At 38.9% G+C, this 26,556-nt stretch overlaps 1 protein-coding gene across 6 annotated transcripts in view; it reads right to left on the reverse strand.

Moving 5' to 3' along the window:
* The window catches only part of Opcml (opioid binding protein/cell adhesion molecule like), a 1,093,816-nt gene that overhangs the window by 163,170 nt on the left and 904,090 nt on the right, over positions 1-26,556 (reverse strand). The window lies entirely within an intron of this gene.

Here is a 26,556-nt window from a genome sequence, read left to right on the forward strand (position 1 = left end):
ATGAAATGAAACATCTCAAAGATGCAGCTCTTGCCATCTTGGTGCTCCTAAATGGGTGAGAAAGTTTTAAACCAGTTGGGGAAACACAACCCATTCAACACCATGCTTGCACAAACATCACCTCACAAGGATGGAAAAATATGGTGATACTTTTCTTCCTGAAATTGTCAGTTCTTCCGGAGCAGAGACCAATACTATTATCTGTTTGTAAAGCTCACCACAATTTTCCCTATGCAGGAAGACATGATCGGCAGAAATTGCTCACCAACTACAGAGTGGAGGGTGACCCTTGGGGAGCACAGCATAAACTGACTCCACTGAGGAGGTAATCCCACTGTACCCCCTAAGGTTCTCTAATGAGTGTGGCAGACAGTTAGAAAGCCGCTCCTGGCATGATGGGATGTGAAGGCGTTCATTTGCACTGCTCCAGAGGGAGTTTTCCCCTGTGCGCTTGGGCTATGTACTTCTCAGTGTTTTCAGCAATCAGCAGGCTGGTCTCTGCAGTTGTGTTTTATGTGCCAGGCTAAATATCCTGGAAAAGCCAGTAGGTTTCACAGCCCGGGTGACCCCAAGAAGTCAACAGAGTGAAAGAGACAAGATACAGCCAACTCAGTAAACAGCCCAGAGCTCTGCTCCTGCCTCCTCTGTCATTTCCTCAGCTAGACTTGGGCTTGCTGTGCGGTGCTTTCTCTTTCCTGTTCTGTGAAAAAAACAAAACCAAAAATGGCAACAGCTAATCTTACTGTAGTTCAGTGTTGTGGTGACACTCCTTCAGACATCTATAAGTGAAAGTGATTTAAGAATCGTAAACTATTATTGAGGCTATGAAGTGCTCACAAAAAGGGACCTATCATGACCACACCCCAGAAGACTCAACAAGCAGCTAAAAGAGTCTGATGCAGATATTTGTATCCAATCAATGGACAGAAGTTGCTGACCCCTGTAGTTGAATTAGGGAAAAGCTGGAAGCTGAGGAGGAGGGCAAGCCTGCAGGAGGACCAGCAGTCTCCATTAACCTGGACCCCCGAGATCTCTCAAACACTGGACCACCAACCAGGCAGCATACACCAGCTGATGGGAGGCCCACAACACATATACAGCAGAGGACTGCTGGGTCTGGGTTCAATTAGAGAAGATGTACATAACTCTCAAGAGACTGGAGGCCCCAGGCAATTTAGAGGTCTGGCTGGGTAGGTGTTAGGTGGTGGGGACATCCTCATGGAGACAGGGGTGTGGAGAGGAGGTATGGGATGTGGAACAGTTGGAGGGTGGACAGGGTGGAGAAATAAAATCTTGAGTGTAAAAAATTAATTAATTAAAGAAAAAAGAAAAGATTTGTAAACTGTTTTGGAGAATAAACATATTTAAGGGAGGAAAAAGAATCGTAAACTTTTGTTATTAAATAATCATGGAAGTATCTCCTTAATGTGTTAGAACTGCCTCCCTGAAAACTAGACCATTTACTGAGGCATCTTCCAGTACACATTTATGCTTCATAAGAACCTGACTGGAGCATCCTTGGCTCCACTGTACTTTCTCTTTCTCAATATTGTTAGGTACCACTGTACTTTCTCTTTCTCAATATTGTTAAAATTCCCAAATGTGCTCGAGCCTGGCTTCTCAACTCTATTCCCCTGACATGTACCTTTTAACATCCATTCATGATGTAGGATATGATGGCATATGCCTATAATCCCAACTTGGATGGATGAGGCAGGAGAATTGGCAATTTGAGGCCAAACCAGGCTACCCATCAAGAGTTTATCTCAAACCCTTAAAGAAATAATAACATAAGTACGTACAATAAGATATGTAACATTGATAATTTCTAATGTGACTTCACAGCAATTCACAGCACTGGGCCACATACTTGGATGTTGTAACCTCCAGTTGGATGATGCAACCTCCAGTTCTTAGTTTTCATGTGGCTCCATCAAATCAAAGGCACCCAGAAAAAGCAACATCTGCATGTCTACTCACCAATCCCTGACTCAGTTATAGTCCTGCTTAGACCTGATTAAGGCTCAACAATGTACCAGGTTTGCCAATGTCTTCTATACAATCAAACTTCTTGGCACCACCCAAATCACCTCAGTCTCCCTGCGTGTCATTTCACAAAGCAACATGCAAGTGAGTTGTATTTAGTTCTCTAACATGCAGAGGTCCAAGGTGACTTCTATTTATGCCTTTGATCACACTGTTCAGGAAAATTTAATAATCCTATTTCCTCTTCTATATCTATCTCATGAACATGTAATAAGGCCCCCGTTATTGATTTAACATGGCATCACAAACAACAGGTGGAATAAACACATGAAATGTAAAGGTTTTTGTCAATGACTTGGAACAATTTTAAACAACAACAACAAAACCTGTGACTTTCTTTAATACAGTGGTTCTCAATCTATCTAACACTGCAATCCTTTAATACATTTCCTGAAGTTGTGGTAACCCCAATTATAAAATTATTTTGTTGCTACTTCATAATTGTAATTTTGTTACTGTTATGAATCATAATGTAAATAATTGTTTTCCAATGGTCTTAGGCAACCCCTATGAAAGGGTCACTTGACCTGACCCACCAAAGGAGTTGAGATCCACAGGGTTCAAGCCATTCATGTACTGTCAGGCCTGACTAGAAGCTTTTCTTCTTGTAAAAACATTTGCCTTGCTGGATTTGAACTACCCTAATGGCCTCATTTTAACCTTACTTGCTATTTAAAAAACAAACCAAAGTAAAGCTTATCTCTATCATTCTGAGGTTCTGATTAGAATTTGGAGAGATGAATGGGAGGGGCACAATTTTGGGGGTATTTTCATTTCTTTTATAGTCTCTTCAGCTATTTTCTGAGTAATTTCAGTTGTATATTTTACTTTTTCTATTTTTGGAGTATTCTATTCAACTGAATACAAATACACCAAAGGAGTTGAGATCCACAGGTTGAGAATCACTGCTTTAACCCTATCTTGAAAACTAGGTTTCAAATTCACATCACATTGACATCATCATATAATCAAGGAAGCTGCAGTCACCCACTGTTCATTTTTAGATTTGAATTCCTCTGTCTTAGCATAACTAGGAGTAAGAAGGTATCTGGACACTACTTGTTATAACCTCTCTTTTTTTCAGAAGTGCTCTTTTTTATGGGTGTTTGGGCCTGAATCATCTTAATCAAACATTAAGACAAGAGGACAGCTAGAAAATATTACTCGTTAATAGATGTATTCACTGGGCTGAAATGATCCAAGTTATCACAAAGATATAAGATACAGTAACTTAGGAATGTGTGAACTATCACAGAGGCATTATTCAATGTATGTCAACACGTTCTTGTTGAGTACTTGTCCAAGGCATTGTGTAAGGCTGGATGAATGGATAAGAATGGCTGCCCTTGAGAAGGGCACATGTTGCTGCATAGTACCGTGTGATGCTATCTCTGCTTATTGCTATGATGTGTTTTTATAGAGTTTGTCAACAGGATTTGAAGAACGCATGGAGGAAAACATGAACACTTTGAGGAGTGTGTGGTGGAGAGTGGTTGTACGTTGCCTCCGTGTCACTACTGTTATGAGAGACAGACCTGACTTTGTTTTGGGGAGGACTGCAAGTATTTTGGAAAGTTGCGTGGAAAAGCCAATGAGTGTTGAGAGTTTGATGGGATGTTCTGTAGGAGCTTGGAAGATAAGGATGTTTAAATCAGTGCAGAAGATGGAGGCGGCTGATGACCTTGCAGGGGGAAATTTAAAGAGTCTATTAGGGCAATTTGCAACTTTGAATTAAGATTCTGTTGTTCTGGCCGGCTCGGGGTGAAGACTCAGCTGTGATTAACAAGAGACCAGCACCACTGAAGTGAAACCTTTGAGTTACAGGAACAGTTGATGCTGGTTAGCTGAAGCAGAGAAATTAGCAGTGATTAAGAAGAGGCCAACATCATTGAGGTAGAATCTGGAAAGTTTCCTAAGTGTCAGTGCACAGAAGCTGTGTTTCAGAGGCAGGTGGATCTCTGTAAATTTGAGGTCAGCCTAGTATACAAAGCAAGACAAGGAGCAGCATCCCTCCATGGTCTCTGGATCAGTTCCTACTTCCAGGTTCCTGCTATGTATGACTGAATTTCTGTCCTGACTTTCTTCATACATGGTGATAAACAGCACCATGTATGTGTAAGCCAAATAACCCCTTTCCTCTTCAATTTGCTTTTTGGTCATGGTGTTTCATGACAGCAATAGAAACCTTGACTAAGACAAAGTAGAGCAAACGTATGTTGTGACGTACAAAGACAGAGATGCCATAGGAGGGAAACTGGGGTAGTGATGTCAGAAACTGCATGAGAAATGGTAAAAGGTGTTAGATGAAGATAACATCCCTATACAGAAACAGTCAGGTAGACCCCAGATGAACAGGAAGAATATGGAACACATAGCCTCAGCACTGATAAACCATAGTTCCTGGAAGAATTTAAAATGAAGGACGGCTAATGAATAAAAGTGTAGTGGGCTGGCATGACAGTTTTGCCTGTAAACTACTTGGTTTGCAAGCATGAGGTTCTATGCTTGATCCCCATGAAACACAAAAATCAAACAAACCCCAAAACACAGAGCAAAGTGGATCATAGTACCAGGGAGATAGAGAGAGGCTTTCTTGTCATCTAGCTTAAGAATCAGCAAAGTTTAATGACCTGGAACACAGTAGGGATGCATGAAATTGTCTCTTAGCATCTATTGACTCATCATGTCTTTCTTTTATCAATGGTAAGAATGCTTTTTACCCCTTTCAGACCATGTGCTGAATGTGACCAAGGCTACAGCAATAGACTTGCTATCCATCCATGAAGATTGCTGAATAATTAGCTCTGATTTCAAGTTCTTCAAGAAAGGAAGTCATAGATGTCAGCCAGAGCAAAAGATATATATTGTCCCCTAAATGGTGGTTATGGCATAAAGTCATAAGGGAAAAAAAAACATGGTTTACCAAATTACCTGTTAAGTAGCATTTTGTGGAGACAGTGGCTTTGAATTGGCATCTTCAATGGGTCCAGTGCAGAGTTTCATTATAATAGCTGAGCCTCCGTTGGCTATAGGAGGCTTTACTGACTTGTCTAGATGATATCCTCAACTATATGATATCCTATAATTAGTTGATTGTCTTCCATGTCCTACTTCTGTTTTTCTCAAAATGTTAGCATACTACACTATTGGGTAGAGTTCTCAGAATATACTCTATGGGCACTGGCTCATTGGCAGATTGTTGTCTGCTTGGTTCCTCTATGCTCCAATAAACTGTTTGACATAATTGACCTCAGGAAGTTTCCCTTTTACATACCTACATCATAAGTTAGAGAGATTAGGGATCCACAGGAGGAATGGTATGTTTATTACAAAAGAAGGAAATGTGGCAGGTGAGTGATATCTTGTTTGGTTCTATTGTTGGAAACTGCACATTATCAAACATGGTTATGACTTATATCATAAAGCTCACCACATTTCTTGTAGGAAGGCCAGGTCCTAAAAGACTTGAACAATATTTTGAAAGGAATCGACTTTATCTTGGGGTCAATGAAAGGCCCCTGAGGGAAGAGGGTTAGGTAATACTTTTATGTTCTTTTAAATGTGATCTTGGGAATATTGAGTCTGATGTATCCTTTAGAAAAATGCTCCTGCTAGGGGACTGAGTTAGCACAGGAGGCACTTAAAATTCTGTAGTCTCACAGGATAGCCCTGGAGACTAAGTACTTAGAAAGGGCCTGGTGCTGTCAACCACTGAGCATGTCATTTGACATCGGGCATGTGTGTGATCCAAATACAAAGCCTGGGAAAACAGCATCACTAGGAAATATGAATAAGTGTGGCCTGCTGTGAGCATCACCAAGGGAGATGGAACCCTAGACAGAATAAGAAGGACTGGCTACTACGTTCCTACTTCCTATGTTTATTACACAGGTGCAAATGCCTGAGTGTTAGGAGGTTTAAAGATACAAAACCAAGGAATAACAGTAAAATTAGGCAGTTTTACAGGAAAGAATAGATCACATGGAATTAACTAGTGATGTATGCAAAGCTCCTTATGTGAGGATATTACTGCATGTCATTAATAAAAGAAAGTCCATGTAGATGGTAGTAGCAACTTAAAGCATTTGATGTAAGTTTAGAGTCCAATTAAATAAATTGTCCATGTGGAATAGAATACTGTGCAGAATTTGTATTTGGTTGAATAGAATACTCCAAAAATAGAAAAAGTAAAATATACAACTGAAATTACTCAGAAAATAGCTGAAGAGACTGTAAAAGAAATGAAAATACCCCCAAAATTGTGCCCCTCCCATTCATCTCTCCAAATTCTAATCAGAACCTCAGAATGATAGAGATAAGCTTTACTTTGGTTTGTTTTTTAAATAGCAAGTAAGGTTAAAATGAGGCCATTAGGGTAGTTCAAATCCAGCAAGGCAAATGTTTTTACAAGAAGAGAAGCTTCTAGTCAGGCCTGACAGTACATGAATGGCTTGAACCCCAGCATTTTAGGAGGTTGAAGAAGGAGTTTCAAAAGTTCAAAGCCTGGGAAGTTGACATGGCTCATGGGTCTGAGGATGTGCATTCAATATCCCCAGATCCCACAAGTGGCAGAAGACAGTCCCCTACAAGTCTGAAAATAGACAGTAAAATGTTGGGGATTGGTTCTAATGCTTTAAATTGATTTGGTTCCCTGATTGGGAATCTGCGCGTCCAGAAGGTGAAAGTCTTTGTCCCCAATTGTTTTTTGAGAGATGAATAAAGATGCCAATGACCAATGGCTGGGCTGAGGGATATGGGGTAGGAACTATAGATTTGCACAGGTTAGGACCCAGGAGGGAGAAAGAGACACAGAATCACCATGAAGGGGGTGGGGGGAAGACGGATGAATGTAGAATCTGCAAGAGATAAAGGCAACTATCCAATGTGAGATTTCAGGTAAGTGGCCATTGGCCACTTCCCCAATTAAGAATAGGGTAGGAGGCAGAGGATTAGAAGTGCCCGGTAATTGAGTTAGCCAAGGCATTTCAAAAATAAGCTAATGTGTGTGTGTGTGTGTGTGTGTGTGTGTGCCTTTCATTCGAGCATACAAAGAGTTCCTGGGTGGGTGGCTGGAAGCATGTGACCCGCTGGGAGCATAATGCGGAGTAGCCCAAACTCTAAGGTGCAGTAAAAAGAGGGCTTGGACACAGCCCTCTAGTAGAGCATTTTCTTGGGGTGTGAGAGATCTTAGACTGAATTTGAAATACTGTAGAAACCAAAACAGAAAAGACAAAATAAAAAAAGAAATGAAAACCAAAGAGATTAGGGCACAAGGGGCAGAGAAAGAAGACAGATGATAACCTGGAGAGATCAGAGCAGTGTCCTTCCATAGCTGTTCAGGAGAGGCTAAGGAGAAACCCACCTCGCAGACTTGGAGAGTATGTGTTCTGTAAGTGGAAAATTGGTGTGGTCATCTAAGAACAATAAATACACAGAGATAAAGGGAAGGATCCATCACAAAAGAGACAGGGGTTCTTGAAGCGAAACAGAAAATGATGAAGAGAAATTACTGGAGGATAAAAATGGCTTAGACTTTTCTAAACAAACAAACAAACAAACAAACAACTAAAAACATCTTGCCATCCTTAGAGTTATGAGTTAGAAGACAAGAGTGAATCATCAGACATTGAATTCTGAACCAGGAAAGTAAAAACTAATGAACTGTAAATATTTTCTGGAGGTGACGAGAATCAGAGATTTAGCAGGATATCACAGGTGAAGAGGAAAGCATGAAAGCTACTGGAGCAAAAACAGACTTCCTACAAAGCCAGGGCTGTCAGCTCACCATTTTGGAACAGCCACACACCACAAACAATAAGGCATTATGATTGTGGCTCACAAGAGAACCTTCCAGTTCTCCAGGCAACCGAAGAGTCCTTAAAGTGGGAGAGCAAAATGAAAGTGTGTGAGACTGAAAGTGAAAGCAGATCCTGTGGAAGAGCAACAACACATTAGATCAGGGTGAAAGAAACAGGACGCAAAAAGCTGAGGTAGACAAGAAAATTCTAAAATGCAAGTGAGTCTAGATATTGATTACAGTCATGACTGTATTTTCACTTTAGAAAGATTTGTGTCTGAGTTCACAGATGAGGGAGATAGGTAAGTGTTCTCCATAGAACACACTGGGCCTTCCCTTTTTATTTATAAAGTTTTATTGAAACATAGTTACATTCATTCATTCATTCATTCATTCATTTACTCATTGTACAAATTGTTCATGGCTATTTTCATATTACAATGCAAGCTATATGCAGTGGGAGTCCTATGCCACTTGAAACCTGAATTATTTATTGGGTGGTCATATACATAAACAAATTTTGACCTATGCTGTAGATCACAGAGACATGGAAATATCTGAGGTGATGAGAGGGGATACTCAGAATAGGACGTATATAGGAACAAAAGAGCTTACTGAGGTCTTACCCTTTAAAGAAAGCATGGCATTCTCTTTTCTGTAATGCCACTTAAGTTATAGCTGTATCTATCCCTACATAGTGTGTGTGTGTGTGTGTGTGTGTTTTAAAACAACAACAGCAGCAGTACAGTCTTACTGTGGAACCCAAGCTGGTCTCAAATTCACGGTTTTCTTGCCACAGTTTCTAAAATGCTAGAATTATAAGTGAGAACCACTATGCCCAGCCATTCTAAAATGTTGTAGGTAGCCATGAAAATAGTAAGAAAAAGTTATTATTATTATTATTAAGATTTATATTTTATTTCGTATCCACATCAATGTGTGTCTCTGTATATATCTGTACCAAGTGTGCGCTGCCGTTTGTAGAGCTCAGAAGAGTGTGTCAGATCTCCTGGAGCTAAAGCTACAGGCAATTGTGAGCCACCAGATATGGGTACCAAGAATGAACTCAGGTCCTCTGGAAAAGCATCAAGTTCCCTTTACTACTGAGCTCTCTCTCCAAAGCTGATGGTGTTATTCTTAAATCCATAAAGTTCAAAAGCTGGAATGAGAATTAAAGAACCCCAAGAGGCTTCCTATCTTTTTTTTCTGGTGCCTTTTAAAACAAATTTTGTTTAACATGATATGAGTAGACGTCTTTGGTCACATTTTCATGGGCTAGCTTTTTCAAGTCACTCACTTTCAGCCTGTGGCCTGATACTTTGCTGGTTTTGCTTAGGAGTTGTGGTGTAGATTGTTTTATCTTAATCCTTCAAGCTATAAAGTATATTTTGATTAGTAAATTCAACCCATGAAGATTTAAATAATTGCTGCTGGTGACATATTTGCAGTACTGTCTCCTGATTTGTTCTCTGTAATTTTTCCTCTCACTACCCTGCATGCTGCTTTTATTTTGTTGTGCTGATATGTTTGTATCCTTTCTGATTTTCTTCCATGTAAGTTCTATGAATTTAATTGTATTCACTTTGGGGCTTAAATATCTTTTAGCATAAGTTCTAATTTATGCTGATAATTAACTTCAAGCATGTATAGAACCTTTACACTTGAACTTCCCTCCTCTTTTATATGGTTGTCAAAATCTACATTTCCTCATGTTTAGCTGTAGTTATTTTTGTGTTTTTTTCTTTTAATCTTATATTTAAATTATACTGATTTACCCACCTCTGTTAAAATAATTAAGTATTCTGTACTCATGGGCTGATCGGCTTATATGTACACTGACAATGAGTTTCACAGTTTCTTATTCCTGTTGGTGCTATTTGGTGTCCTTTAATTCAACTTAAAACATTTTTAGCAACTTTTTTTTGTTTGTTTGTTACCTTTTGGGAAATATTTTTCTCAGATATACTAATGTCAATTGACAGTCCCGTTCCCATCCCCCCCCAAAACATACACATGTGTGCATGCAGCACACATGCCTGTGCACGCATGCACACACACACACACACACACACACACACACACACACACACTTTGAATACCTCAACTCACTCCTTTATTGCCTGTAAAGTTTCTAATGAAAAGCCACCCATCACTACAATGGGATTTTCCATGTTTCTGAGCAGGAACTTTTTTTTTTTTTTTTGTCTTGCCATTATCAGTTCTACCTCTGTCTTTGATTTTTGATAATTTGATTACAGAGTGTCTTGGTGGGGTTGTTTGTTGATGGTTGAGTGTATTCAGTTATCATTGGACTTCTTGTCAAATTGGACTTCTTGATGTCCAGTGAGTTTTTCATACTTGGGAGTTTTGCAGTTATTTTTTCCCCCTTGGATAATAGTCAGATCCCCTCTGTTCTTTTGAACTCCTACCAGTCACTCATTGGAGCCCTCATTTGTGTATCCCAAGACCCTAAATAGTCTTTACTTGGAATCTTCAAGCTCATTGATCTTCCAGTCCGTTGATGATTATCAAACTTTTTGATAGATTCTTCAGTTTTATTGTGTTGCACATGCTCTTAATTTCTATTGATGGTTAAAAGTTATTTTGTTAGCTTAAATTCTCATTCTTCTTACCTATTGTTCTACTGACAATGGGTAGAAACCAATTTATGCATCTTTATTTCAACTAATTTTCTGTCAAGTAAAGAATATAATTTTGTTTCCTTAGAGGCATTTCTAGAGATTCATCATGTTCCTTTATTTGGAACTTGTTTTCTTGACTCTTCATTTTCCTTCCTTTGATGTTCTGGTAGTTTAAATGAGAATGGTCCCTATTTGCTCATATATTTTAGTATCTGGGTCTTCAGTTGGTAGAACTATTTGGGAAAGATTAGGAGGTATAGCCTTGGAGGAGGCTTATCAATGGAAGTAGAATTTAAGGTTTCTAATGCCCACCCACTTTTAGTTAGCTCCCTTTCCCTGCCTTGTACTTCTGGAAAAAGATGTAAGCTCTTAGCTCCTGCTCCAGTGCCATGGCTGCCATGATCCCTCAGCATGGCGGGCATGGTCTCTAGAATTGTGAGCCTTAAGTCACATGTTTTTTTTTTTTTTTTTTTTTTTCTAAGTTACCTTGGTCATGGTCTCTTGTCACAGCAATAATTATAAAGGTAAAACCAAATGCATATGAGTGTTTATTCAATACTTATTTCCATTGGCTAGCTTTGTACAGATGACCACCCACCAAACAGCCCAGTCAGACCTAGTGGAAGCTTCTAGGACTCCTTTCCCCCTTTAGAGAGCAGCAGCTAGGTATAATTTTTCGAGTTTCTCTCTGGCAATCCAGGAGATGGGGGAAAATGTTTGTTAGCTTAAGCTGTTGAACATTCTCCTCCCTGTATCAAGTGTCTAGACTACCAAGACAGCAATCGGCTTTCAGGGGACGAGCTCCTAAGTGTTGTACTATACTAGATGGATACTAGATACACTAGTTAGTCCCCTTCCTCTTCAAGGAAGCCAGGGGTATGTATTTGATCATATGACCCTGTGTCAGAGGGAAAATGTTCATATAGAAGGCACCCTGTATCTATGATTAGTAGTTGCCTAGTACTTGAGAGCTTTAAAATCAGATTTTGGATGTCTTACAAAGGGAGTCTATGCATGAGTGGTTGGTGAGGTGGTGAGTTCAGGTGGCAGGAAAATGTTCCGGGGCTTCTTGCTCTGCTCTCTTGCTGAACTCACTCTGTAGATGCTTATAATATGAAGCAAGTAAAGAAAATGTGAACCCTTGGCAATTCTAGATATAAAGAATAAAGAATTTTAAAGATTTTTTTTTCAGATTCTGTAACTTTTCATTTTTCCCAACAAAATGAGACTTGATAAAATGGTTATCTTAATAGTATGATTGCAATTCAACTATACCTCCAAGTGTCTACATAGTAGGTAGATGATGCATGAATATCAAAGCAGTTCTTACATAGTTCCACCTTATGAAACAGCCATGGCAATGAATACCCTACTAAGAGGGAATGATCTAAAATGGTAGAATTGGTATCTTAGTCTCTTTGTGTACTGTGTGATAACCAGAGAAAAGGTCCATAGAAAAGTTTTCTTCAGATGAATGATGCAGCTGGTTCTTCCTGGGAGTTTAAGAAGCATCATCTCCACTTTCAGATGGTAGTTAGTAATGTACATGCTCATATGAATTCCTGAAAAACCTATATACAGTCAACTCATATCATAATGTTGGCTCTCCTAATTTTAGTTTAAGATATAGTTGTTGGTGCTGGAGAGATGGCTTAGCAGCTAAGAACATGAAGTGTTCTTGAAGAGAACCCAAGGTCAGTTCCAGCACCCACATCTGGCTGTTAACAATTGTCTATAATCCCATCTCTAGAGTTACTTGCTACATCTGGTTTTGGAGGGCATCTGTATTCATGTGAATGTACACACACACACACACACACAGAGAGAGAGAGAGAGAGAGAGAGAGTGAGAGAGAGAGAGAGAGAGAGAGAGAGAGAGAGAGAGAGAGAGAGAGTTAAAAATCAATCTTTAAATAAAATAATGGAAAATCTTTTTTAAAAAGTCTATCAGATTGATGTATATATAAACACAGGTAGACGATGCACTGACCAAATAAACAGGCAACTTATTATTGGTATTTTTAACCTGTCTTACAAGAGTGATTATTATTTAATATCCAAGTCTTATTCATGCAAGAATGCCTCTTGGGCTTTCTGGGCTTTCAACAATGAATTAATTAAACTGGCTTCTACATACATGCCCAGCCCACTTGGCTTGCACAGTGATGGTGTCTGTGTTTGTTTACAAGTGCAATTAGGGGCTCTTATTTTTCAAATTCAGTTTTTTTTTTAGTTGAAAGTACAGTCTTCAAGCAATGCTTTCAGTTTGCAAATCATATTCCAAAGAAAATAACAGCAACCAAAAAGAAAAAAAGGAAAAAAAATCCAAACAAAAAACATTTACTGTAGCACAAGTCTGAAAGGAAACAATAGCAGCAAATTCTACCCAAGGCAGAATAAACATTTTGTATCCAACATAAACAAAATACTGAACAACAACAATAACAACAGTAAGTAGAAAGAACTCTAGGTTTGTTCTTAAGTCCTAATGGCTACTGATTTGCATCTCCAGAGATTGGAAACAAAAATCTTTTGTCTGCTACTTGTATTCATTTTAAGGTGTGACAGTCTCAAAGCCTTGGTAATGCATGAGCCATCCTTGTTAAATGTAATATATTAAACAGTTCACTAGGCTTACAATGGTTCAGAATGTTAAAAATAAAATTGTACCAGCAGCTCTGCCCATCTTTACGCCAAAGCAACACAGATGATTTTTGAATAAAGAAAACAACAGTGTTCATCTGAAGCTTGCTAATGACACCCAATGACACACTGTTGTACAGGATTCAGACTCTCTCAAATGCCCATTAGGGAACATTATTGTATGCAATATTACATATTCAAGAACTAACAACAATTGATGCCTGCCTAGAAAAAAACAAAATATTGAAGTCACACTTGGGTTCCACCCAGCAGAGATGACTCTGCAGGCATAATTTGTGCTCTTCCTTGAAGGAACAGGCCCTATCTCCAAACCCCACTGCCTTGGAAGGAAGCAGAAATCAAAGGTTAAGTAATAATACAATCATCTGATATTTATTTCTATAGCAACAAACTTAAAATGCACCAGCTTTAAGCTCTCCTATTTTTTAAAGTAGACAGTAGTGATTGTGAGGTGTCTGTATTGATCAAGTGAGTTTAGTCACCAAGAGGTCAAAACACAGTGCCCTGGGTGCCATCTAGCTGTGCGGGTTGTCTGTCTATATCACTCTGCTCCCTTGTTCCCATCAAGAGCTCCTGTACAGTTTCTACAGGATGAAAAGGACTGTGCTTTTTCCTAAAAGGAATGTGTTCCTCACAACCACCAATTACAAGTTCCTAAAACCTTCTATGACTTAGAAGGGTTTCAGCAAGGAGACAGTCAGGTTGAACAAAGGAAAGGAGAAATAAAATGTACGTGTGTGTGTGGATGAGAAAGGATGAGAATGTCGGGAGTGGGAGCAGAGTAGGGATAGTTCCCAGGCATAGTGGTGATAAATAGTTCATGGCCAAGTGAATTGTCACTGAAAGTATGTAAAAATAACTAGATTAAATCATTGATAAATGCTATTGCAAGGGCAGAGGCCTTCCTCCCTGGGTCTCAGGGACAGAGGATCCTCCTGCCCTGCATGTTTCCTAGCTCCAAAAGAATTCATTTTCACTCATCCCATTAAGAGATTTTCCTTAGTACAGTGGCTCATGGGGACAAGCTGTTCTGAGGAAGACGATCAAGCTCTGATAGACTGAGACATGCCGAAGACAGAGTTGAATCTCAGCAGTCTAATGGGCCCAGTGAGGCAGTAAATTTCACAGCAACTTGACACATTAATATAGAAGTACAGTCTGTTATATCAAAGGGAGATTGTCTTAGTCCTTACGGGGAAGCCAGCAATCCAAAAATGAAGAGTGTGCAATGGTGATTTGTAAAAAATGTAGTTAACACTCTGGGCAGAAGCTTAGCCCTACACTTTCCCTGGTCTGAGTATTCACAAGGGAGGCTTAGCCCTCCCAGAAAACACACACCCTATAGCATCCTGCTTCTTAACCTGGCATCTTAGAAACCCTGTATCCTCATAGCCAGGGGGAAAGAGACAGCAACTGAGTTTTTATTTGGTCTTCTGTGCCAATGCAAGCTCTGTCTATTCTATAGAATTTCCCATGTGTCCTACATAACTGCTTGGATCATATTCCCATACCATTCTACTCTGGCATGAGAATATTATATTTATTAACCAAGGGTAACATAGCATGTTGGTGGATTATAAAATATCTATAAAATTAAAATAGTTAAATCTACTTGATGATCATTATAAATATTAGCGGGAAAACCATAAGATAGATTTATGGTTTAATGTGTTTTGAAAACACAGACTACAACTCTGTCGGAATAGCCATAAAACCCACAGTTCATGGCTGTCAGGACTGAAAAGTAAGATGTGGGAGATTTAAAGTAGTTATATCTGCAGAAAAAGAGATTATGTAGGGCTTTTTCTTCATTTTATAAATTCATTTAACAATGTTGTAACATTATATTCTTAAGGCATATATTTTTAATAAACCACAGGAAATAAAAGTTAACTGAATTTATTAACACTCTTTCCCTTTCTTGCTTAGTCATTATCTAACACTAATATACTTAAGTCACACGTTTAATTTTCTTTAATATCTGCTGCCCAAGTGTAACTAAAGAGAAACATAGCTTTGCTCCTGTGTCCACGAGACAATCCTATACATTTATTCACTTTATTCACTTTTGACTGACTAAAAATAAACCCGGTCCCCAGGTAGCATAATGTTAATTTACCAATTCAATGTGTACTGACTGGGCTGGCTGAGGGAATTGGCTCTTTAAGGAACGCTTCCAACATTCAGTTTTATTTTGTTTTGTTGTTGATTCCAATAATACCCTAGAAGATGTTTAATAACAGGGTAGGTTTTGGCTGAATGGTAAAATCAGCTCTCAGTCTAGGGAACTCAGATCTGGCCAGGGCAGCTCTTTCTGAATTTTAGAAGAGGGTTTCAATGAAAATAGAGCTAGGTGACAGTATTCTGAGTCTCTAAAAGAAAGAAGACCTTTAATGTGATACCGAGACCTTTAAGGCAAAGATCTTTACTATGAAACAACTAAAACACAGGAGAGCAATTAATTATTACTTGCCCAAATTCAGAAACTCATCATCCCTCATCTCTAGAATCCTACTGTATTTGCTTTAGGTGACGTGCCTGGGTGGAATGGCACTCTCCCATTAAATGGTTATGAAATTATTATTTCTATTAGATGACCATCTATATTTGAATATCAAACGTGGGTAAACAATAATACAGCTAAACAAGTTAGATGAGTTCCCCATATCACCTCCCCATTGTCTAATATGTTCCAGGTGATATGAAGGAGCTAGTCAGATTATGAAGATTTCAGCCTCACCCATCTCAAGCTTTGGGCTAGTGCATGAGAGGCTATCTAACTAGACAATAGCCTTCCAGAAAAAAAAGAACTGTATCTCACCTCATCTCTTCTTATATTAGTAACAAAATTATGTATGAAAGTACATTTTGGGCAAATTGTCATGATACATACCTATCATTATAGTAATATTCAGGTCCTATACTTGAGCAAGAGGATTATGAGCTTGGGGCAAGCCTAGGCTACAGAGCATGACTGCCTAAATGTAGAAAGACAGAGAAAGCCATCAAGAACTATGGTAAGAACTGATAAAGTATATCAGTATTATCAAGATATTAATGTAGCAGAAAGGCTCACTACTCTTTGTGATGGAAACAACAGGAACAATGACAGACACAAACAGAAGCAGTAACAAATCCAGTGGTACCTACAGAAGCTGCATCATGATCATCTACAGTAAGGTTAATTGACTTCCTGTAATATTCAGAGAGACAAATGAAATAGAAGATTATTACAAAAATAAAATACAGAGAAAACTTTCCACAATGAAGAAAGGACTGATCCTAAACCTAGAAGACACACTAGATCCTGGGAAATGTTTGTATAGGCTAGTTAATATTGAAACAGTTCTTTTACCATTCCAAGAGTGGATTTCAAAGATTAAAAAATAAGTAATCATTAAGTCATCTAGGCAGCAAAAGAGAATAGTTAGGGTGTCTTCTGACACTTTCCATGGTAATATTCAATACAAGGTAAATGGAAATATGTCTTTAACCTTTGCACAAATGTGCATTTGATTCAATTTTATACTCAGCCTGGTTTGTGTTGTTTACTGATGATGTGTCATACCCACATTTTCTGACAAGGACCTAAGGAGTACAAAACCACTGAACTGAACCCTCCCTACCAAAACACAAAATTGGTTGGATAATATACAATAACTTACTGAATATTGAAGATGACAAGATGGAAAAAGAGAGAGAGAAGAGAAGAGAGAGAGGAGGAGGAAGAGGAGGAGGAGAAGGAGGAGGAGGAGGAGGAGGAGGAGGAGGAGGAGGAGGAGGAGGAGGAGAGAGAGAGAGAGAGAGAGGGAGAGAGAGAGAGAAATTATTGGAATAAGGTTGGATCATTTAAATAACATGAGAAATTGTGGCTACAGAAGAAAATAATGATTTTATAATGAATGGATAAACATGATATGATCAGTAGATAGCAAGTGGTAAGAGAGAAAACATGAGACAAAATATAAACACAAAGTGTCCTCATCCTTATTGGAAGGGGTGAATTGATTCTATCTAGCCTGAAGGCTCATTTCTTTCAACAAAGAAAAGCTTGGTACAGAGAAGAAAATATCTTGATGATTTCATAATCTTAGTGGCTTAGGAGTAGAGGGATATTTTAAGAACTAATATATTTATTTGAAGGCCATTTATTTCTCCATTTGCATTTAAATGTCTTTTTCTTTCTTTCTTTTTATATTTTGATAATTCAGACACTAAGTGCTCTAAAATTTTTATTAAATATAAAAATTTGACTGCAATTCTATAGGAAATAATTTTTTTCTTCTGTATAACTCAGTGGATATAAAAATTCTGTTCATATGTGGGCTTTCTTTAGTGTTCATGTCTTCGTACAGCCAGATGCCTGAATGAAATGATCTCACTAAGCTGGGCTCCCTTATGGCAGAGAAGGTAGGTGAATGCCAAAAAAAAAAAAAAAAAGGTGAATACATAATAAGTCAAGAAGCAACAGAGGCCAAGTAAAAGTGACAAATCACCAAGAGTAAATGGGGCCAATAATCACAACCAGCGACATGATTTGTAGAGTATGAAAGGGGTTCAAGGTTCTAAGAGCTACAGAGGAGATTGAGGTGAAAACAGTGGTTTTCAACTCTTCAAATACTGTGACCCTTGCATACTTCCTCATGTTATGGTGACCTCCAACCAGAAAATGATTTTTGTTGTTACTTCATAACTGTAATTTTGTTATTGTTACCTTAAATATCTCTGTTTCCCTATGGTCTCAGGCAATGCCTGTGAAAGGGTCATTTAAGGCCCAAAGGAGTTGTGACCCACTTGTTGAGAACTACTAGACTTTTGTAAGACCCAGGTAGATTTCTTGGTCAATCTGAAGGAGTGAGGTACAAACCAGGTGTGGTAACATATATTTTAAACCAAGCACTGAGGAGGCAGAGGCAGGCAGCTCACTGTGAGTTTGAAACCAGCTTAGTCTACGTAGTAAGTTCCACACCAGATATGGCTACACCAGAAGACTCCATCTCTAAACATCAGTAACAATATCAACAAAAAACAAAAATGAAAATCAAGTACAGATTACGATGGATTGATAATTGTCTTCAGAATAAAAAATAAATAACGTCTTTAGCTTGGTTGTTGAGAGGTTAAATAGTTTTAAGACTGACAATCTAAGAAGTCAAGTGAGAAAGAACCCTACGACACTCATTGCTAAACCCTCTATCTTTCCCTAAGAGATATACAACTGAGCCAGACACATACATTCGGAGATGGTAAACTGTTAGATGCTGTGTTTGAATTTGCATTGCTACAATCCAAAATACTATCAAGCCTATCCTACAATGGAGGTATACAGAGCAAGAATGACTTCCTATCCCATCCCCTGGAGAGATTAGATATAAATCTACACACCCACATAGCAGCCATTTAATCAGTTCTCAAAAATACCACAGGATGAGCCACTGGTGGTTTCCAGTACAAACACCCCACATACACACTGGCTTCTGTGATTATGTACAGTTAGCGTAACAAGAAAAGCCGAGTGGAATTCTTTTTCCATGTCTTTGACATAATTCCAAACAGAATAGAAAGTAAAATACCTCACTTCATTTTTCAGAGACTTGAAGCATATCTGAATTTCCTTTTCCTAACCCCACATACTAGGAAGGCTTCTCTCTATAAAAACCAGATGGATCATGACTGATTACAGTGGACTGGCACGAACTTAACTGAGGAGTAACTCATTCCAGCTGCTCTGCCAGATGTGGCACTTTTGTTACTGCAGATTAAAACAGACTGTAGAACTTGGTATGTGATTAGTGAATATATCATTTCCCTTTCTATAAGAAAAGAGAATCAAGTTTTTCACATTGCCATAGGATATACATTTATGATTTGCCCCAAGGCTGTGGCATAGAAGGACTCTAGACTGCCAGGAAAGTCTATAGAATATCATAATCATTTCCTATATCAATAAACTGTGCCAAATAGAACAGATAAACAAAGGACGCAGGTCTATTTTAGGCTGTGATAAGATGTGTTTATTCTATAGAAGAGAAATAGACCTTTTAAAGCCTATCTCTCCAGCAGCCATTAGAGAAATTCAGTAGTCTAAGACATGCTTACTTTGCTTCCCAAAAGTAGGGGGAGGAAGATTGCATTTCATATTGTCTTCAATTCATAATGAAGTGCAAGGGTTGAGAGTCTTCTGCAGGGTATAGAAGCAGTATATTCTGTATTGTTATTGAGTTATTGATCACCTGGGCATCGAATGGAGTCATTGAGTGGGAGACATAGAAGTTGGTAGTCTACTATAAGAAGGTGCCAATGGCAAGTCTAGGGTTAGTTCACAAATGCCTCTGGGTACCATCCATCAATCACAGTTTCCAGAATCCCTCATCGGTTCAATCATTTTGAAGCCCAAGGCAACACTTGATGAGTTTTATCCATTTATTACAAAGAATGCGGGTGAGATGACTGCGAAGGGATCTGTGTCCTCTCCAGGTGTCACTTAATGAAATCTAATCATGTTTATGTTCTCCAAAGTCTGTCCTTCTGTACTGTTAATGGAGGATTCACCACATTGGCTTGAGTTATAATCTACTTAATGTTTGTCTCTCTCCCCGGCTTTTGCCTAGGAATTGGGTAATGTGGCTAAAAGTCTCTTCCCTCACACTTGATTTAAGTATTTTTCGTAGCTAATCTTCATTCTGGATTCACCAGTAATCACATACAAAAGGCGAATTACTTTGAACATTAAAAGACAGACTAAAACAAAGCATTTGTCTTACAATATCAGACATGCTTATAAAATGTTTTCAAGAATTTTATTTCATTCTTGAATGTTATTTAAGAAAGTTACTCTAGGGGAAAAAAAAAGTCAAAAGCTTGTATGATAGCAAGTAACTATGAGGTCAAAACTGTCTATTATGAGCTTGGTTTTTCAAACATTGCATGTCATACGGTATGTAGCCCAATAGTAATACATCCAAAAAATCCAGCACAGATATGATGAGAAGATACAAGGAAGCCACAAAATAATGTGACAGAGAGTCCAATACATTATAATTGTGCTTTTTCCTTAGTTTATTAATCGAGATATTGAGGCTGTGAGTAGCTACTGGAAGATAAAAGAGTTGAATTTTATGTGGATAAACCTGGTTATCTAATCCATAGTCAAGTGCTGGGGTTATAAATGGGTGCTGCAATGCCTGGCTGTTACATTGGTGTTGGGAATCTGAATTCAGGCCCTCGTGCTTGCATGGTGTGATCCGTACTGTTGACTTGACACAATGTAGAATCATTCACGGAAGAATGGAGTCTTAGTGAGGAACTCTCTGTATTAGGTCACGAACATAGCAAGGGTCAGAGCAGTCATCTCTTTTCATCATAGTGGTTTCTCTTTCATCTGGATCCCCAGCAGATGCTTAAAGCCATAGACAGTCTGGAAGCCTATTTACTGCCCCAAGTGAATGAAGCTGTTTAATCTATAAATTAGGTACAGGAAAACATTAACCATAACCAATAATAAAACAGAACAATTAAAGCAGTATAATCTAATGAAATTGCCTGCAATGGTACTGATATGACACCATAGGGGCATTATTAAGTAAAACAAAAGCTGTATGAAGCACTGTGATATGCCTGAAGTCTATCTGGTAATACAGATGTTACCACATGGCCAGCAAAAAGGTCACACACAGGTCAGGCATACTCTCAAAATGTGATACTTTGCTTTGAAAGCTGCATGAGGCAGGAAAATGTAAATTCTTCCTATGAACTCAGAATGCTGTGCAATGTATAAAGTTAGTAATTCCTTATTTCTATAGTTTTCCTATTTAATCAGTTTGAAAGAAGGTTGGCTCTGGGTAAACAACATCAGCAACATAAAAAACAACTGAGCGTAAGGCTTAGGGTTTAGTGTGATACATGCTCTCTATATGGTATCTCACCTAAATCCATGAGCCAGGGAAAAGGAATGTTAACTGACAATGAAAAGCAAGTTAGAAAACTGGGAAGCACTCTGCGGTACAACCACATTTTCTTGATGTCGAAGTTTCTTCCCGTCACCATGACTAGAATGAGTTAAATAGGCAACAACTGTGTTGTTTTTATGAGGATTACAGAGTAGACTATTGTGGATGGTTGAGAGTGAGTTGTTACCCAAAAAACGTCCCCATTCCCGATGGTCTTTGCTGTTGTCCTTTGTTCCAGGCCCTCCCAGAGTCTGTGGTATTCTTTTTGAAAAATTTCCAACAAGTTGCTGAATTCTAAATATATCTTTTATAAAACAATTTTTTTTAAAGATTTTATCTCTCCAGTAGTGTTTTCCTTAATTCTCTGGAAGAAACCCTTTCCTTCCAAAACCTTTACAAGGTCTCTTATTTACAGACAATTTGTCCTTAGATCACAGATTGGCAGCATTACTGCCCTTCTGTTCAGATTTGTGCAAAACAAGATTGTTGATTGGTGGAAATCTCTCTCTTTGTACTCATTATCCCTGATTCAAAGTTATCTAATCTCTGGTCCAGGGCCACCATTGGTTTCCCAGCAGCTCAGCAGGGTTGGATTGAACAGGCATGAGGAAATGGCAGGGGACTCTGATTTGGAGATCCAGGCGGGCTCTCTTAATCCCAAACTGAGAGTCCAGACACGAAATCATTTTCTCTCTTTCGAAATGTATTTCATATACTGAGTGGTTCTTAAACTAAACAAGGAAAAATCAGTTTCATTACTAGTGGAGTGAAAGAGGAGCTGCACCTCGTGCATTCAGCTCCCTTTAGCAACAGGAAGCACCAAGTTCCAAGGGCTTTGATTCATGACACCTTGAGCTGCTGATCTAATCACAGGATTAGTAGTCTGTCCCTTGGAATTTTAATCCCCAGCTGAGCAGAGGAATTTCCATACTGGGGTGAAAGAGCCAGTCCATCTCACTTGATGTCAATCTTATCCCAAAATGGGAGTGGCTAAGGACTGTGTCTATTCAAGTGTAGATCCAAATGATTACTTTAAATAGTAAAAGTCTGCAAACCTGTTAAATATTACTTTCTGCATTGCCAGAAGACCAAAAGGAGATGTAGCACTTGCATTTTCAACCACTGTTAACACATGTACTATTCATTGGAAACACTCATGCGTCTCTGTGTGTATAAAAATAGGGAGATAGATAGGCAAGCAGATTGATTTTGTATAGTGTGGAATAAAGCTGTGCCCAGCTCCCCAGCATAGCAATCAAGTGTGATATACTCAGGTGGGGAACAGGCAGCAGGAGGAGATGAACACTTGAGGGAAAACACAGATTCCGTTTCTAGGCAAGTGTCCTTAATAATAAAAAATGAGAGTGGAAATACAGAAAAGGTGTGTTATATAAACAGAGTTGTTCTCGAATAGATAGCTATATGGGGAGCAATATCACCTCATCAAGCTACAAGAAGACAAGTCACTGTCGATGGTTTGTCTAAGTAAGGCATATTTTCCACTGTGGCAGGAGACATGAGGTGCTTTTAATACTGTATATTTTCTTTGAGTATGCCAACACTCTCAAGTATGGGTATGGAGGCAACATGAGAGAAGCTTTGGGTAAAGATCCCTGACCATGAGAAGCTGGGAGTCTGGCTGCTGTGCAGTGGAAAATGGATAAGTGTGACCATTAAAAGTATCATGATATATGAGACATTTGACACAAGCAAAGGGCTGGGACCTGAACTGTTGAAATGTGTTTTACTATCCAATGCCAGTCCTTGACAGCTGCTGGATATATGGAAGTTGAGACTATCTTCAAGGGATAACTAAACACTCACATGAGTGGTAATCATCTAACAAGAGACTTGCTGTGAGCTCCCTCCCTAACATCCCGTTTAAATTCTTGGAGTGAAATCTGGATTTGCAGGTCAGAGCTCTCTCTGCTGCACAAAGGTATGTATTCTATGTGTGCCCTTCTCACCCGGGATTTGTTCCAGAAAGCGGCAATCACAAAGGAGATATGGGCCATTGGATCTACACAGATGACAAAAGCGCAGCCCAGAAATCCAGTTGTAAGAGTAGCTGAGGGTGTGCAGGCATGGACTCCACTTAGCCTATCGAGCTTCCTGTAGTGTTGCCATACCATCGACTGCATAATGTCAGTTTTTTTTTTCCATAATCCTGAAGGCAAAAGACACCACTAGGGTGGATGCTGTTATACATTTGAGGAGAAACCCAAATGACACATCACTAACTTGAGAAAATATGAAAATGCGAAGTTTGACATCTGGCTTCTTTTGACTATGGATCAGTTTCAAAAAACTGTCTGTTTAGAGCATCCTGAGTTGTACTGAGTTAAGTGATGATGTAATTCTACATGCTTTCTGCCATACTGTCTGAGCCTAGAGTCTGGTAAGTATACTCACTGCTTATCCACATTTCATCAATCCTATCAATGACTACTCTGCTGTAGATGTAGAACATACATCAACAAATGAAACAGTCCTTCCTGTGAAATAGTTTACATACCCATAAAGTTCTAGATAATGGGAGGCCAACAGGGGACAGAGAATGACTACATTTCCAGCAATGGTGCCACTGAGGTGGAAGAGTGTGAAGAAGCCTGTAAAATCTGAGGGCAGGGTGGGGATACAGAAGAATAGTCAGGAGGAACAGTTTGGGTAGTGGGCTGTGCAAAGTTCTAAAACAGGGTTTTAGGCTAAGTGAAGCTGACTTTGTAGGCGTAACAAGGAAAATAGCATGTTGGTCCAAGGATCAGCAGGAACATTTGTGGGGCTGAACTGGCATCCTCAGAGATGGAGACAGTGAAGAAAGAATGGAGAAAGAAGCAGAGGATGATCACTCAGTGTTGTATTTTTGTATACCATGTTGTGGAAGGTGTGCCTCATTCATTAAATAGATAAATTTGAGGATTACTGCTGCATACAGCATCAAGTAATCAGTTAAATAGTTATCATGATAAATAAAGGATTGTTGATGTTTGTCCTGGGTCTATGAACAATTAATGTTAGGAGAGGGAAAGCTTTATCAAGAGGGATACATGTTTATAAAGACTACCCTGCAAGAAAATGTGGAGGTGCTAAGTGGTAGTTCCAGTGTAAAGACCTTCATGCATGGTGTTCCCAGTGGAAACACATGTAGTCCCATTGACTTTTCTCCCAGAAGTTGTGGAGAGAGATCAGTAAACCTTCATCCCACTCAAATAAGGAGTAAGGTGGGTAAGACAGGTGCTTCTTCATTGATGTCCACAGCTTCCCATGGTTAGTCTAAAGAACTGTGTGAGTATATGCAATCTTACAACTTATCTCATATATTTTTACATTTAATATTAAAGGGATGTATTAAAAAGACACTGTTTAAGGTCATAAGCACTAAAATCATTGAAACAAGTTAGATAATGTTGAAATAACATTGTTCACTTATAAATTCTCCCCCGAATATTTTAAAGTGAGCAATCCAGTTTTGGAATAAGACATAGGAATGTTGTAACTATCCTGTGTTACTGTGAAATTATCAACATACTTAAGTAGATTAATAATTGGATAGTTAATCAAGGAGCTAATTATGAAATTACCATTTGGGCAGCACTAACAACTATGTGTGAAGAATCCCCTTGTAGGCACAGTTGTGAGACATCTCTTTCTACCATTCCCTCTCTGTGCCTCTGCCTTTTCCAGGAGCCTGTCCCTGCCTAGAGTTCTCTTCATTGTTGTCATTCTGTGCTATGCTTAAATACATGTCTCAGCTTGGAGCTCTGCCCTCAGACAACACCATTTAGTAACATAAACATAGCCCCCAACACCCATGCCCTGAGCTTGATGTTATTATAGTTTGAATCCTCCCAAGAAGCTCATATATTGAAGCTTGAACCCCAGAGTAAGGGTTCTCATAGGCAAGGCCATTAGAATGTGGTTGGGTGGTAGAGGGTCTGACTTCATGGTTGATTTGGTACATTCATGAATTCTGTAGGGGAAATGACACTTCATTTCACTTCAGAAGGCCAGCCTAGGAGGAAGCAGGCCATGGTGAGTGTGTCCTCAGTCCCTTCCTCTCATTTTTTCTTTGCTTCCTGCCATCAGGGAGTTTTGCTTAGCTACATGTTTCTGCATTAGTGTAGTGCCTCACCAGAGTCCCCAAAAAGAAACAAGAAGCAGGACAGGTGAGTACACATTGAAACTTCTGGAACTATGGCATTTATGAAACTTATGGCATATTTTAAATAAAATTTCTCAGCTAATTAGTCACAATGACAAAAACAGGTCTAACACAATTATTAAACTCCTTAAAACCCCTATGCAATAAAAGATTGAGAAAAATATATTAAGGACTTTAAGAACAAAACATGTAACAATATTTATATATTTAGAAATATATTGAGATGCTTCCAGAGTTTAAAAATTATAATTATGCTTTATATGAATATATATATTTTAATTACTTGTATATGTGTATCTATATGGTCAGGATGTACATATGCTAGTGAGGTACCCATGGAGTCCAGAAGAGGGAGTCAGATCCCCTGGAGCCAAAGATACAGGCAGTAGTGAGATATCTGCCCTGGTGCTGATAACCAAACCCCTCTGCTCTGCAAGAGTAGCACATGCTCATAACAACCGAGCTGTCTCTTTAGACCTTCAGGTTTCTTTTGTGAGAATTTTCTTGACTGGAAATTTCTTTTCATTTCCTTTGTTCTTATTATTTTGTGTGTGCCTGTTACTTTCATGTGTGTGCTTGTGTCTGTGCATGTGTATGTACATGTGTTTATGCATGTATGTGAGTACCTGTGTGTGCGTGCGCATGCATTGTGTACATACATGCTCCAATGTGCAGAGGTATGCTTTGTGACGTGGTACATGTGTGGATGTCAGAAGACTGAATTGGTTTTCTCCTTCCACTATGAGATCCAGTGATCAAAACGATGTCATCAGGCCTCCACAGCAAGCACTGTTACCTCCCATCTCACTAGCCTACCATGTCTGTACATTTCTAATTCTGAAGAGTTGTTTGTTAAACATATTCACTTTAGAAAGCCTAATGAATATAGGGTATAGGGACACCATAGGTGTCAGGAACAGAGAAAGGTCGTTTAAGTGTCCAAAGGAATGGTCTAGAGTTAATACATAATCTCAATATCTGCATATCTAAATGAATATCTAATTATGTTATTGTGTCAACAATAGAGACACAAGTCTAAGCTGCTCAAAGTGGGAAGAGTAGTAATGCATGTTCTGTCTTCATGGGCTCTTGTTTGAGATGCACATCAGCAACTTCAAGAAAGAAATGAGAATCTGCTATGTCACCATGTGATCAGGTAGACTGAAGATTGGTTCTGCAGCTGCTGCTGGGTGAATCCTATTACAATAACTCTTAACTACTATAAACATGCACACATGACCCTATTACAACTATATAAACATGCGCACATGAGTCCTATTACAGTAACTGCTAACTA

This window comes from Arvicanthis niloticus, chromosome 8 (genome assembly GCF_011762505.2).
Source record: "Arvicanthis niloticus isolate mArvNil1 chromosome 8, mArvNil1.pat.X, whole genome shotgun sequence".
NCBI classification, from domain to species: Eukaryota; Metazoa; Chordata; class Mammalia; order Rodentia; family Muridae; genus Arvicanthis; species Arvicanthis niloticus.